Source organism: Sminthopsis crassicaudata, chromosome 3 (assembly GCF_048593235.1).
Source record: "Sminthopsis crassicaudata isolate SCR6 chromosome 3, ASM4859323v1, whole genome shotgun sequence".
Taxonomy (NCBI): domain Eukaryota; kingdom Metazoa; phylum Chordata; class Mammalia; order Dasyuromorphia; family Dasyuridae; genus Sminthopsis; species Sminthopsis crassicaudata.
The window spans coordinates 130196920-130210196 of record NC_133619.1 but is presented as its reverse complement, the minus strand read 5'-3'; positions in this window follow the sequence as shown (position 1 = coordinate 130210196).

The following is a 13277-nucleotide window of genomic DNA, read 5'->3' as shown; positions in this document are numbered from 1 at the left end:
CATTTCTCAAACATATGAAGAACTAAATCAAATTTATAAAAATAAGAGGCATTTCCCAATTCATAAATGATAAAAATATATGAAGAATTTTCAAATGAAGTAATCATAAGAATTGATAATATGAAAAAATTATCTTAACAGTATCAGTGGAAGAAATGCAAATTAAAAACAATTCTGAAGTACTGCCATATTTCTATTAAAATGGCTAATAGAACAGAAAAGGAAAACAACAAATGGTAGAGGGATAGATATTAATACATTGTTTGTAGAGTTGTGAACTAATTCAACTTTTCTATAGAGCAATTTGAATTTATACCTAAAGGGCTACAAAATTATGTATGCTATTTCACCTAGCAATACCACTATTAAGTTTGTATCCTAAAAAATAGTTTAAAAAATCAAAGAGATGTCTATATGCAAAAATATTTATAGAATTTCTTTTCCTTGGGTAAAGAAATGGAATTTGGGGGTTACCTATCAATTGGGAAATGGATTAATAAAGTATTGTTTGTGATAGAATACTATTGTGTTACAAGAAATTATAAACTGGATTATCTAAGAACCTTGGAAAGCTTCCATGAGCTGATGGAAAATGAGATGTATTTATTTACAAAGTAGCAATTTTGTGAGATGATCATCTATGAATGGCATAACTTTTCTCAGTACTATAATTATACAAGAGAACTTTGAAGGGTTTTTTATGAAAATAATATTCATCCCTGTAGAAAGGACTGTATTCATTGTCTGAATACAGATTGAAACAAATCTTTTTTTTTTTTTTTATATATCAAATTGTTTACTTTTTCATGGAGAGGGGAGAAGACATAGAAAGGAGAAATTGTGGATAAATTTTAAAAAGTTTAAAAAATGTTTTTATATGCAATTGGGAAAAATAAAATATTATTTATAAACAAATAAATAGTTCCTATCTTCCTTTAAAACTCAGCTAAAGTATTTAGTGTCTGAGGTTCCCTTTGAACTCAGGGCCTACTAAATTCAGGGGTGGTGCTCTATTCACTATGCCATGTAACTGCTCCAAGAAGATACTATGTTTAGGAATAGTCAAGTAATAAATGAAGTGTTAGACTTTTGTCAAGAAGATGGCTTCCACTCATGCCTCAGATATTTACCAACAGTATGATTCTGGATGTAAGAAAAATATTTAGAAGGTTGTAGAATTAATTAGTATTAATAATCTCATTCATTTAAATGTTATGAAGAAGTCCTTAGAGATAGTGTACTAGGAGGAAATTATTTTTTTTGGGAGGAGGAGGAAAAGTACAATCATGTTCTTGGAGCATCAGTTTCTGAGTAATATAACAATCCAAAATATCCCTAAATTAGGTACATTTAATAGAATAGATTCTTCATTTACATATATATATATATATATACATATATTATATATATATATATGATTTTTATAATGAAATAAATTTCTCTCTCTTCCATTTGCCATTACCTATAAAAGAAGAGAATATAGTAGAGGACCAGGTCTAGTATTCTCTCATCTATAGGGCATACACATCAGTAATGGCCAATTTCCCAGACAGCCCATTATATGTAAATTTAAACTTCTCATTGAACACTTACGACACTGTTTATATCATTCATTTTCCCATTTTTAATATATTCTACTTTATTAAAAACAAACAAAATAATTATTTTATATTTTTGGATGTCTGTCATCTTTGAGCTCATCCAAAATATTAGATAAACCAATGTAATGTAAATTTATTTTAAGTCTTTTATTTTTATAAATCAATTTCCAAACTTTTTTTCTCCTCCTATTCAGCAAGTCTTACATTTGACAATGATTGTAAAAGAAAATAAAAATAGTTTGGCAAAATGAAATAATTTATTAGTCTGATCTGGTACTTTAACATTTCCCATTCTAAAGCTTTTGTTCACCACCTCTGTTCACCACAAAGGTACATTTTCTCAACATATTTCAAAGACTAAAGTTGTTCATGATAATTACAAACATTGACTTATAGATTTTGGTTCTGTTAGATCCATTTATATTTTAAGACATTATATATAGTTTTCTTGCTCCTGCTTACTTCAATCTCCTTCAAATATGTGTCAGATTCTTTATATTCAAATACATCATTTCTTGCAAGATCATAATACTTCATTACATTCATTTACCAAATTTTTTAGTCATTGCCTAACTTATACACAATTATTTAATTTAAAATTAGTTGCCATAACTAAGAAAAAAGTGTAGCCTATCAATGGAAAAGGTTAACTCGTATCCTAAAGAGATGATAACAAAGGGGAAAGGACCCTCATGTACAAAAAGATTTGTAGCAATCATTTTTGTAGTGTCAAGGAACTGGAAATTTGGTGGATGCCCATCAGTTGGAGAATGGTTGAAATAAGTTATAGTATATGAATGTAATGTAATATTACTGTATTAAGAAATGATCAGCAGGCTGGTTTCAGAAGGGCCTGGAGAGACTTACATAAATTGATGCTAAGTGGGATGAGTAGGACCAAGGAATACTGTACACAATTACAACAAGATTATGTGATAATTAATTGTGATAGATTTGGCTGTTTTCAACAGTGAGGTCATTCAGGCCAAAACTAATAGACTTGTGATGGAGAGGGCCATTTATAGGGAGAGGACTATAAGAACAGAGTATGGATCACAACATAGTATTTTCACCTTTTTGTTATTGTTCACTTGTTTTTTTTTGTTTTTTTTTTTTCTCTTTTCTCCTTTTGATTTGACTTTTCTTGTGTGTCATGATAAATGTAGAAATGTGTTTAGAATAATTGCATATGTTTAACCTACATTAGATTACTTGCTGTCTAGGGGAGAGGTCAGAGAGAAGGGACAGAGAAAAAATTGGAACACAAGGTTTTACAGGGGTGAATATTGAAAATTATATTTGCATGCATTTTGAAACCAGAAAAGGCATTATCAAAATCAAAAGAAAAAAGAAAATGCTTTGCTAGAAAAATTCTATCATAGTTTTACATATTTCATCTTTCTTTAACTTTTTAATTCCTTATGACATGTCTACAAATGAGATTTCCAGCTCAAAATATGTGAGGATTTTAATCCCTTTTTACATAAAACTTATAACTGTTTTCCTAAATTGATTCATTTAATTAATAGTTCTTAAAAATGTGGATTAATGTGCCTATGTTTCCACTGTAGTTTTGATGTTATTTGCGTTCTAGGACATTTTTCCAATTTATTTGTGGTGAAGCTTTAGAATATTTATTTGCATCTATCTTGGTTTCAATGATATAAATTTTCATAAAGTTTTTAAGTTTTGATGCTAATTTGTATTTTCTTAATAAGAGTTCTCATTTTTCTAAGGAATTGGAAATTGTTTATTAGCATAGGTTTCCCAGAAGTCCCTTTCCCTGCTCAAGATCAGTAAGATCACAAAGGAAAAAAAAAATGAGAACGAAAACAAAATATGAGGAAACACCAATAAAAAAAGGTGAAAATACTATGCTGTGATCTGCACTCAGTCCCCACAGTCCTTTCAATGGCTATATATGGCTCTCTCTATCACAAGACCAGAACAACTGCCCTGAATTACTTCACTGCCGAAAAGAGTCATGTCTGTCAGAATTGATCATCATATAATCTTTTTGTTTTTGTTTTTGTTTTTTTGTTTTTTGTTGTTGTTGTTGTTGTTGTTGTTTTTTTTTTTTTTTTGGTCTGTGTTTTCTTTCTTTTTTCTTTCTTTTCTTTTTTTAAAATTAATTTTATAGTTATAACATTTTTGACAGTACATATGCATAGGTAATGTTTTACAACATTATCTCTTGTACTCCCTTCTGTTCCAAATTTTCCCCTCCTTCCCTCCACCCCCTCCCCTAGATGGCAGGCATTCCCATACATATTAAATATGTTATAGTATATCCTAGATACAATATATATGTGCAGAACTGCATTTTGTTGTTGTTGTTGTTGTTGTTGTTGTTGTTGTTGTTGTTGTTGTTGTTGTTGTTGTTGCAGAGGAAGAATAGGGTTCGGAAAGGTAAAAATAACCTGGGAAGAAAAACAAAAAATGCAAACAGTTTACACTCATTTCCCAGTGTTCCTTCTCTGGGTGTAGATGATTCTGTCCATCATTGATCAATTGGAACTGGATTAGATCTTCTCTATGTTGAAGATATCCACTTCCATCAGAATATATCCTCATACAGTATTGTTGTTGAAGTGTATAATGATCTCCTAATTCTGCTCATTTCACTCAGCATCAGTTCATTTAAGTCTCTCCAAGCTTCTCTGTATTCATCCTGCTGGTCATTTCTTACAGAACAGAACTATTCCATAACATTCATATACCATAATTTACCCAACCATTCTCCAATTGAAGGGCATCCATTCATTTTCCAGTTTCTAGCCACTACAAAAAGGGCTACCACAAACATTTTGGCATATACAGGTCCCTTTCCCTTCTTTAGTATTTCCTTGGGATATAAGCCTGCTAGTAGCACTGCTGGATCATAGGGTATGCACAGTTTGATAACTTTTTGGGCATAATTCCAGATTGCTCTCCAGAATGATTGGATTATTTCACAACTCCGCCAACAATGCATCAGTGTCCCAGTTTTTCCACATCCCCTCCAACATTCATCATTATTTGTTCCTGTCATCTTAGTCAATCTGACAGGTATCTAGTGTTATCTCAGAGTTGTCTTAATTTGCATTTCTCTGATCAATAGTGATTTGGAACACTCTTTCATATGAGTGGAAATAGTTTCAATTACATCATCTGAAAATTTTCTGTTCATATCCTTTGACCATTTATCAACTGGAAAATAGCTTGATTTCTTATAAATTAGAGTCAATTCTCTGTATACTTTGGAGATGAGGCCTTTATCATAACCTGTAACTATAAAAATGTTTTCCCAATTTGTTACTTCCCTTCTAATCTTGTTTGCATTAGTTTTGTTTGTACTAAAGCTGTTTAATTTGATGTAATCAAAATTTTCTATTTTGTGATCAATAATGACCTCTACTTCTCCTTTGGTCACAAATTCCTTCCTCCTCCACAAGTCTGAGAGGTAAACTATCCTATGTTCCTCTAATTTATTATGATCTCATTATTTATGCCTAAATCATGGTCCCATTTTGATCTTATCTTAGTATGTGGTGTTAAGTGTGGGTCCAATCATCATATAATCTTGCTATTGCCATGTACAATGTTCTCCTGGTTCTACTCACTTCACTTAGCATGAGTTAGTGTAAATTTCTTCACGTATCTCTGAAGTCATCCTGCAGATCATTTCTCATAGAACAATAATATTCTGTAACATTCATATACCTTAACTTATTCACCCATTCTCCAACTGATGGGCATCCACTCAATTTCCAGTATCTGGACTGCTACAAACATTTTTGCACACACAGATCCTTTTCCTTTTTTATGGTACCTTCAGGATATATGCCCAATAGAGATACTAGAACAATTCTTATATTACTGGAGAGAATGAATTTTCAATATTATTGTGATATATCATGTCCTCCTAGAATATAAAATATTAGAGAATACAAATTAAGTAATAAGTTATGAAAACAAATATTTTCTGAGTGCAGGCTCTTTTTTGAGACCCTGCTAAGTGCTATGGATAACAGGAATGACAAAAAAGATGTAGCCTCAAGAAAGTATGGTGTAGTAGAAAAGACCTCTTCCTAACAATTATGTACAATCAATATATATGCAAGATAGGTTGAATTTAATTACAGAGGAATCGCACAAGCATTAGGACTTCATGCAGAAGGTAAAATTTTAGCTGGATCTTAAATAAAGCCAAAAAAGATTCAGGACATAGAATGAATGCATTGTACAAGGCTAAGGATTACTTTGAAATTGGCATTTATTAAATTATTACTCTGGGGTATATGAAGTGTTTGAGGGAGACTAGCATCTCTATTACGTAGTCTTATATTGAGCACTTTTCAGAACTAATCATCCATTTTTGGTGACCACCTCTTACTCAACACTTACCTGTGTTTCCCTAAAGCTATATTATATACAGCAACCACACAGTGGTAAAACTGTCTTTAGATAGGCAAAATCAGATTCATTATAACCAACAGGATTAAAACTTTTTGGTAAGGAAGATATTTATCAAAACATGCAATGACTTTGTGTGGCAGAATGAGCTAATGAAAATAATTTGATCTAATAGTCATAAATGTGGCTAAAACAGATGTTGTGAAACTGTTGGAGCTTGGTCAGAAACAAAGAAACCAAGGTTATCTATTGCATTTTAGCACTATTCCACTTCACAATGATTCTTCCATGGAAGATTGTAAACCAGTAAATCCAGGTTTCTGAGATTCACCAAATTCACAGTTCACGTCAAAATCATTGACTACCAAATAATTATGTCTGACCATTCTCAAAGTCCCATTTAAATTTTGACAATTTCTCTCTCTCTCTCTCTCTCTCTCTCTCTCTCTCTCTCTCTCTCTCTCTTTCTCTTTTTCTTACACTTGGCTCTTCCACAACTTGTATTTCCCTCCTCTTGAGAACTTAAGCATTCTTCTTAAAAAACAATCTACATATGTAAGCAAGAGTCTAAAGAGGTAAGCACCTTGCAATAAAAATATTTCATTGCAGTTGATAAAATGATAATATATATGCAGTCACTAAGAATAAATTTAAAGTTCTCTACATATAAACAACTTATATGTTACAAGTATAGAACAGTTTATTGTTCTCATTTTTATTAGGAAAGATAAATGGAAATATTGTATTCTTAACACAAGTATTGCCTCAATGGAAAGATGTGTTTCAGTTAAGTTTTCTGATTTCTGAGTTGGAAAACGGAACAACTTCCTCATTATGACAATATTATAAGTGGTTGGAAGATTGTTTGGGTAGCCATAAAAATCTATTTACCTAAAATATTAATGTTTTTTTTTGTTACTCTCTTTTTATTTCAGATATATACTACTGCAAGTACATTATGGTTAAATATACTTTTGTGAACTAACCTTATAATCTAACCCATAATATATATGGTTGATTCAAAAGAAGCAAATCCCTGTGTTCTAGCAACTGCCATACAAATCACATTTTCTAAATAATTCATTAAAACTGGGATAATATTTTAAAAATAAAAAGCAAGGTGAAAATATATTGACTTAATAAAAATACTTTTCTAAAGTATTTACTTTATTTTAAAGTATTTTACTTTTTCTCCAAGTTTTTATTATTGAGGTTATAGCCTACTTTGGGAAGTATTGTTTAAAAATTATTAGATCCCTCTGAGTACTGTCAACACCATATTCTGGGTCATTCTGAAGAGAGAGGACCTTCCAGAGACACAATCCAGATTCTCTCAGGATATGTGGTAGAGGACCACCAATTTAATCATATCTCTGGGGAATATGCATAATATTAAAAACTAAATTATGGGGCATACACAGAGTGAAGATAAACAAGGACTTGGGCTTTGTATCAGCTTACTCCCCAACTCCCCACAGAATTCAGAACTAAATCAAATCTTTTTTCCGTCTTTCATCTCCTTATTAACCTCAGCTTCCAACCAACACCAAAAGCTTCCTGAAACAATGTAATAGCCAAGACAATTTGGATTCAGAACACCTGCCTCAGTCATTTACTATCTGTGTGATCTTGGGAAACCCATTTAAATTGTTGTCTCAGTTTCCTTATTCAAAAAAAATGAAGGAAACATTAGAAAACTTCTAAGGTTCTTTCATTCTATATCTATTTCAAAAATGCTACATTTTCTCTGTCTATTAAAATACGGATGCAAGAAATAATAATTTTATCTTATGTTGTGAATCATAGCAATTTGACTTAATTTAAAAGGTTTCCTGTTTTTGCACTATTGCTATAAAGTGAATGCACAAAAATTTCTATTTTGTGCATATTATGTTAAAAACATGTTTGTAGTTACTGAGCACGTAGTACTTTCTTTTCAAGGTTCTTAAATTCTAATGAACATAGAATCTGAAATGGTAACTAGACAATATAAATCTGGTAATACAAAGCAATTTCAAGAAGAACACACCATTGGCTAAATCTGGTCCCTGAGTTTTGGGAGTGGAGATGTTGTTCAACCAAGATCCATGTAGGCAGTGACAAGTGATCTGTTCTCTGAAGATAGCTAGGGGTTAGAGATGAGATAGAGATGAGGAAGGGGCACATCCCACACAATAAGGACCATTTCACATAAAGCATGGAAGAGGGACATAGAATTCCATGCACTGGAATATAAGAAAAGCAAGTGTGTTCCTCTTCTCAACGTTTTTGGCAGCAAAAGAAAAAGAAATAATTGCAAAAAGGGAGGAGGCAATTAACTTTATCTCTTGCAAACTTTGCTTAGAAAGATGCTTCTTTATCTCAAAGGGTATTTAGATAAGGATATTAAATCCTTGATTCAGAGCATCATAAAATGGACTTATTTCCACTGCTGAGGTGTTGAAAGTTGAAGAGATGATGGTAATGCTTTTGCTGTTTTTATACTTGTTTCTGGTGCCTTAATGCATACCTAGTGGTAGAAGGGAGATAAAGTGTATTATTGTAAGTTAGTGCTAAATGGGTTTCTTCACATTTTAGAGCTATTTATAAAATGTATCCTCTGTATATTTCTTACATTGAAATCTTTTCGTCCAGATTCAGTGATGGGCATCATTTCTTCAATTATAAATAGGACGTTTCCTGGAAACTGAGAAATAGAAATTTACTTATCAAAAGAATCTCTAGTACTAAGGTTTTACCATTCTGCCAGTTTCTTCCTCTGTGTTTTTCAAAGGTGATTTTGTACTCTAAACTTGGCCTCTATGAACAAAATTAGAAAATGTTAAGACAAACAGTGACATTTAATAAAAAAATTAAAAAAAAAGAAAGACAGGTACTCTGAGTTTAGAAGAGAACATTACTCCACTAATAAATATGTCTGGAATTTACATTTGTACCATAATTAAACCAGCTTTTGTGGATTTGTTTTTAAATCATATGTCATCCTTAAATCAACTGTTGCTGAGTGAAATGAGCAGAACCGGAAGATCACTATACACTTCAACAACAATACTGTATGAGGATGTATTCTGATGGAAGTGGAAATCTTCAACATAAAGAAGATCCAACTTACTTCCAGTTGATCAGTGATGGACAGAAATAACTATACCCAGAGAAGGAACACTGGGAAGCGAATGTAAATTGTTAGCACTACTGTCTATCTACCCAGATTACTTATGCCTTCGGAAGCTAATAATTAATGTGCAACAAGAAAGGTATTTACACACATATATTGTATCTAGGTTATATTGTAACACATGTAAAATGTATGGGAATACCTGTCATCGGGGGGAGGGAGTGGAGGGAGGGAGGGGATAATTTGGAAAAATGAAGAAAAAATATAAAAAATATAAAAAAAAGCTTCTAACCTAAAAAATAAATACAGATGCCAAGATTAAGATCCTACATGACACTGCATATCTATTTAGGGCTAGATCCTGAGCAATAGATAGTGAATATTTAAACCTTTTTAGTGTTTTCAAAAACAAATTCCTTCCTTCTCCATAGATCTAAGAGTTAAACTAACCTTTGTTCTTCTAATTTGCTTATTATATCACTCTTTATGTTTAAATCATGAACCTAGTGTATACTCTTTGATCTAGCAAAGTCTTGCCTTAGTCTATATCCTAAAGGTATCACAAAAAAGGGTAAAGTATCCACATGTGCAAAAAATGTTTGTAATTGCCCTTTTTGTAACAATAAGGAACTAGAAATTGAATGTACCTATCAGTTGGGGAATGGCTTAATAAGTTATGGTATATGAAAGTAATGGAATATTATTATTCTATAAGAAATAATCAGCAGGATCATTTCAGAAGAACCTGGAAAGATTTGCGTGGATTGATGATAAATTATTTGAATAGAAAGAACATACTTTATACAGAAACAACAAGATTATGTGATAATCAACTTTGTTAGTCTTATTTATTTTCAACAATGTAGTGATTCAAAGTCATTGATGGTAATTCCAGACAAAGGGAGAGAAAGAGAGATTGACATCCAGAGAGAGAGAACTATGGAGATTAAATATGGATGAACATAAAGTATTTTCATTTTTTGTTATTGTTTGTTTGCTTGTTTTTTTCCTCATTTTTTCTTTCATCTTTTGATCTGATTTTTTTCAGCATAATGAATATGAAAATATATTTAAGAGAATAGCACATATTTAACCTATATTGGATTGCTTGCTGTCTGTGGAAGGTTGTAATTGGAAGGGAGGCAAATTTGGAACAGAAGGTTAATGTTGAAAATTATCTTTTCATGTATTTGGAAAAATAAAAAGGTATTAAAAGGGGAGGGAGAACAAAATAATAACCCACAAGGAAGCAAAGAAAAGATGGATACTCATTGTCGAAATGGAAATTTACTGTTATATATTTTGATTCTTCCTGATGTTCTGTCAGACATATGACAATGGTTTGCTTTTGCTTTGTTTTTCATTTTTGGCTTTTTCTTTTTCCATTTTTTCTTATTTTCTATTTATTTTTAAATAAATAAATTTAAAAAAAAAACACGACATAAGAATATTGAACTGGGTTTTGGAAGTCTTTGGGTTTTGCTCCTAATTATACTACTAAAAGTCTATGTGTTCTTAGTCAAAACAATTCTAAATCTTTAAATATCAATTTCTTCAATTTTTTAAGAAAAGGAAATGGGTCTAGATGGTAACTACAATATTTTCCATCTCCAAATTTCTTTCATTCTATGAATTGATATCTATATGCTAAGAGGCATATAAGTCTCAAAGTGATGGGCTTAAAATCAGGAAGACTTATGTACAAATCCCATATTAGGTAATTATGCTATGTAATACTGGAAAGTCACTTCACATCTCTGTAATTCAGTTTCATCATGTGTAAAATAGATTCAGTTAGCTCCCTTTGTGACCTACTGGCTCCAAGTCCATGATCCTATGGCACTTATGCTAAAAGGGTGACACAATACTCCTGATTTTGTAAATATAATCTTCCTCAATGATATTTTCCTCATATCTTTTTTAAAATATTATTTTGAAGGCATTTAAATATCCAAAAGTAAAAAGAGTAAAAATTCAGAAAATCACAAGGAAAAGGGCACTAAAAGTACAACAAGAGTTGATTATATTTACAATTCTTACGGTCAGTTTACACTGACCTTATTAAAAAAATATTTAAAGGATATGGATGGAGACATCTCTTTCTACTACATAAACTATCAACCCTGTGGAGATTTAGATTGAAAAAGAAACCCAGGGAAGCCATTAGATTGTGAACTAGAATATCATGAACATCATTTTCAAAGCTACTCACCCTTCTTATTTATCCCAGAACCTACATTTACTACCAACTTTTCATATAGCCATTAGACCAAAAAAATGCCTATTCACAAATCCACATACTTAACAAAAATTCCACTCCATTGATGAAACATAAAATTCTTCTTTTAGCCAAAAGCTTAAACAGCTGTAAAAACCTAATTTGTAGTAATACCTTGCTAAAGCTAGAAGTTAAAAAAAGATATTGAGTTATTAAAAAACAATAATATTTGAGTTATTAAAACATCATCATCATCATCATCATCATCATCATCATTAATAGTTTCCCTCTATTGATGACCTCTCTCTCTCTCTCTCTTTCTCTCTTTCTCTCTCTCTCTCTCTCTCTCTCTCTCTCTCTCTCTCTCTCTCAAATATCCTTCTTACACGGACTTTCAAGTCCTGGTTACCTGCTACAGCTGTGATTGTGCATATTCTAGTTGAATACAGATGGCAGCAGCACCTCCAGCTCTTCCTGGACTACTGATGCAGAATCTGTGGGTCTGGCATCATCAATTTGCTTCCATACTGATATAGAAACCATTCTATAATTAGAGGTGATCAAATTATTCCATTTATACACAGTTCTTTTTTTTACAAGTTATTCTGTAGTGTTTTTCCCCTCATGTCACTCATAAAGGAAATAGGAGTCTTTCAAATGATACCAACTAAAACTTCTCTTCCTCAATAACACGTTAACTAAGTTAGGCATTTCTAATTTCTTCATATAGTTTAGAATTGTCAATAAATTAAGTTTCCAAAATCACAAAAAAGCAAAATAAATACAATTTTCTGAAATAATAGCATTTGTATTACATTTTAGAGTTTGAAAAGTACTCCACATATGTTATCACATTATAGGCTCATAGCATCTCTATGCTCTATATCTCTACCAAAAAATGTAGGTTCTGTTATTATCTCCATCATATAGATGAGAAAACTAAATCTGAAAAAAAAAAAAAAAAAACTTAAGTGACTCAGGGTCATATAGCTACTAAGTGTTAGAGGATGGATTTGAATTCATCTTTCTGACTTCAAGTCTGAACTCTATCACATATTTGCATATAGACATAAAACCCAGAAAGTCACATAAAGACTAAGGATGTTGGACTTGGGTCAGAAAGACATGAGTTCAGATTTTCCCTTCAATACTTACTGGTTATGTGACCTTCAAATAATACTACTTAAAACTTGTATCCTTCAGTGATACATATATTGCATTAGATATTGCTAATTTCTCTATATGGTTCAGAACTGCTCTTAAATAAACTTTCCAAAGTTTGCCATTTGCCTCATGCCTATGATTAATTTCACTGATTCAGAGAGTTTCACTGAGGAACTTTTCTGTACTAAATTTGAAAGTCAGCTGGTCTGAAACTTAGAGTTGTCTGAAGTAGAAAGTGGTTTATAGTTAATCAGGATCATATAGCCATTTATGTCAAAGCTAGAATTGAATCTTGATATTAGCAATGCCATAGGAAATTTGAGGAGATATATATGTGTGCATGTGGTTGTGCGTGTGTGTGTGTTTATACACACATACACTATGTTAAATTGACATTACCTGAAAGACTAAATTTTAAAATGTCTTGCCTGAGCCAAACTGCACACATATTTTATAAAATATTTTAGTAAAAGTCTGGTCTTGTCCTTTTACTTTGTATTTGAAGAGACTGACATCCAGAATAATTACATAACTAGTTCAAGGTCACACAAGTAGTAAATATCAAAGCTAGAAATGTACCCCAAGTCTTTTAATTCCAAGCCTACTAGTCTTTCTTCCAGACACCGTGACAGCAAATTACAGAGAATTAGAAACCAGTTTTGACTGAAGTGAAGAGAGCCAGAACATGGTATATAGAAATAGCAAGACTGTGTGATGATCAACTATGACATACTTAACTCTTCTCAGCAATACTGTGATCCAAGACAATTCCAATAGATTTGGG